Source organism: Neomonachus schauinslandi, chromosome 2 (genome assembly GCF_002201575.2).
Source record: "Neomonachus schauinslandi chromosome 2, ASM220157v2, whole genome shotgun sequence".
In the NCBI taxonomy this organism is placed as follows: domain Eukaryota; kingdom Metazoa; phylum Chordata; class Mammalia; order Carnivora; family Phocidae; genus Neomonachus; species Neomonachus schauinslandi.
Genome location: NC_058404.1, coordinates 161,557,983 through 161,561,497, shown reverse-complemented (window position 1 = coordinate 161,561,497; position 3,515 = coordinate 161,557,983).

Genomic DNA, 3,515 nt, shown 5'->3' with positions numbered 1-3,515 from the left:
AGTATAGGGATAGAGGGAACATTCCTCAAGCTCATAAAATCCATCTATGAAAAACCCACAGCCAATATCATCCTCAATGGGGAAAAGCTGAGAGCCTTTTCCTTAAGATCAGGAACACGTCAAGGGTGCCCACTCTCACCACTGTTGTTCAACATAGTACTAGAAGTCCTAGCAACAGCAATCAGACAACAAAAAGAAATAAAAGGTATTCAAATTGGCAAAGAAAAAGTCAAACTCTCTCTTTTCGCAGACAACATGATACTTTAGGTGGAAAACCCAAAAGACTCCACCCCCAAATTACTAGAACTCATCCAGCAATTCAGTAATGTGGCAGGATACAAAATCAATGCACAGAAATCAGTTGCTTTCTTATACACTAACAACGCAACTGTAGAAAGAGAAATTAGAGACATGATTCCATTTACAATAGCACCAAAAACCATAAGATACCTCGGAATAAACCTAACCAAAGAGGTAAAGGATCTATACTCTAGGAACTACAAAACACTCATGAAAGAAATTGAAGAAGACACAAAAAGATGGAAAAATATTCCATGCTCATGGATCAGAAGAATAAACATTGTTAAAATGTCTATGCTACCCAGAGCAATCTCTACCTTCAATGCCATCCCAATCAAAATTCCAATGACATTTTTCAAAGTGCTGGAACAAACAATCCTAAAATTTGTATAGAATCAGAAAAGACCCCGAATCGCCAAGGAAACGTTGAAAAAGAAAAACAAAGCTGGGGGCATCACGTTGCCCGATTTCAAGCTATACTTCAAAGCTGTGATCACCAAGACAGCATGGTACTGGCACAAAAACAGACATACAGACCAATGGAACAGAATAGAGAACCCAGATATGGACCCTCAACTCTATGGTCAAATAATCTTTGACAAAGCAGGAAAAAACATGCAATGGAAAAAAGTCTCTTCAATAAATGGTGCTGGGAAAATTGGACAGCCACATGCAGAAGAATGAAACTCGACCATTCTCTAACACCATTCACAAAGATAAACTCAAAGTGGATGAAAGACTTCAGTGTGAGACAGGAATCCATCAAAATCCTACAGGAGAACATAGGCAGTAACCTCTTTGACATCACCCACAGCAACTTCTTTCAAGATACATCTCCAAAAGCTAGTGAAACAAAAGCAAAAATGAACTTTGGGGACTTCATCAAGATAAAAAGCTCTGCACAGCAAATGAAACAGTCAACAAAACAAAGAGGCAACCCACAGAATGGGAGAAGATATTTGCAAATGACACTACAGAGAAAGGGCTTGTATCCAAGATCTATAAAGAACTTCTCAAACTCAAGACCCAAAAAACAAATAATCAAGTCAAAAAGTGGGCAGAAGATATGAAAAGACACTTCTCTGAAGAAGACATACAAATGGCTAACAGACACATGAAAAGGGGTTCATCATCATTAGCCATCAGGGAAATCCAAATCAAAACCACACTGAGATACCACCTTACACCAGTTAGAACGGCAAAAATGGACAGGGAAAGAAACAACAAATGTTGGAGAGGTTGTGGAGAAAGGGGAACCCTCTTACACTGTTGGTGGGAATGCAAGTTGGTACAGCCACTTTGGAAAACAGTGTGGAGGTTCCTCAAAAATTTAAAAATAGAGTTACCCTATGACCCAGCAATTGCACTACTGGGTATTTACCCCAAAGACACAGATGTAGTGAAAAGAAGGGCCATATGCACCCCAATGTTCACAGCAGCAATGTCCGCAATAGCCAAACTGTGGAAAGAGCCGAGATGCCCTTCAACAAATGAATGGATAAAGAAGATGTGGTCCATATATACAATGGAATATTACTCAGCCATCAGAAAGGATGAATACCCAACTTTTACGTCAACATGGATGGGACTGGAGGAGATTATGCTAAGTGAAACAAGTCAAACAGAGAAAGTCGATTATCATATGGTTTCACTTATTTGTGGAACATAAGGAATAGCATGGAGGACATTAGGAGAAGAAAGGGAAAAATGAGGGCGAGGGAATTGGAGGGAGAGATGAACCATGAGAGACTATGGACCTGAGAAACAAACAGGGTTTTAGAGGGGAGGGGGGAGGGGGGATTGGTTAGCCCGGTGATGGGTATTAAGGAGGGCACATACTGCATGGAGCACTGGGTGTTACAGGAAAACAATGGGTCGTGGATCACCACATCAAAAACTAATGATGTGGGGCGCCTGGGTGGCTCAGTCGTTAAGCGTCTGCCTTCGGCTCAGGTTATGATCCCAGGGTCCTGGAATCGAGCCCCACATTGGGCTCCCTGCTCATGGGAAGCCTGCTTCTCCCTCTCCCACTCCCCCTGCTTGTGTTCCCTCTCTAGCTGTCTCTCTCTCTCTGTCAAATAAATAAAATAAAATCTTAAAAAAAAAAAACTAATGATGTATTGTATGGTGACTAACATAATAAAATTAAAAAAAAAGAAAACTTCAAATAAATCAATCAATAAATAAACAAATTAATTAATTAAAAAAACCAACCAAGCAAACTAACAAACAAAATGTTGGTGAGGATATAGAGAAATTGGAACCCTTATATATTACTGAGTTTGTAAAATAGTGCAGCCATGTTTGAGTTCGGCAGTTCCTCCAAATGTTAAATAGGGTTACCATATGACTTAGCAATTCCACTCCTACGTATACATATCCCCAAGAGAATTGAAAATATAGGTCCACATAAAACTTTGCACAGATGTTCATAGCAGCATTCTAATTAATAGCCAAAAAATGGAAACAGCTCAAATTTCCATGAACTGATGAATGGATGAACAGTGTGATGTATATCCACAAAATGGAATATTATTTGCCAATAAAAAAGAATGAAGTACTGATCTGTGCTACCAAATGGATAAATCTGGAAAACATGATGCTAAGTGAAAGACATGTGACACAAAAGGCCACATATCATATGATTCATTTAAAAGAAATATCCAGAAAAAGCACATCCATAGAGATAGAAGACAGCTTAGCAGTTTTCAGGGGCCGAGCAGAGAGGGGAATAGAGAAGGACTTCAACTGGCTCTGGGGTTTCATTTTGGGGTGGGGAAGATGTTCTGCAATTTGATGGTGGTGATGGTTGCACAACCTTGTAAATAAACTAAAACCCACTGAATTACACACTTTAGAAGAGTGAATATTATGACATGTGAATTATAACTCAATAAAGCTTTTAAAAAATAAGTAGAAATTAGCTACCTGAAAGCTACAATTCACTTCCTCATTCATTTAGTCACCAAATCTTTGTGGAAGGTGCTTCAGGTCAAGGACAGTGTTAGGTGCTGGGCATAACAACATTTTGAAAAGATCACCCAACTTTAGTGTGGAGACCAGATTGGAAGGGCACCAGAAGCCATCTGGACAGAATTGGGAGCTGGCCAATAGAGAGAATCATATCTCTTCTCAGTTAAAAGTCCTTTCTTTCCATTCTTTTCACCATAAATAGGCAAACCAAAGAAAGGAAACAAGCTCTTCTTCTTCAGCTC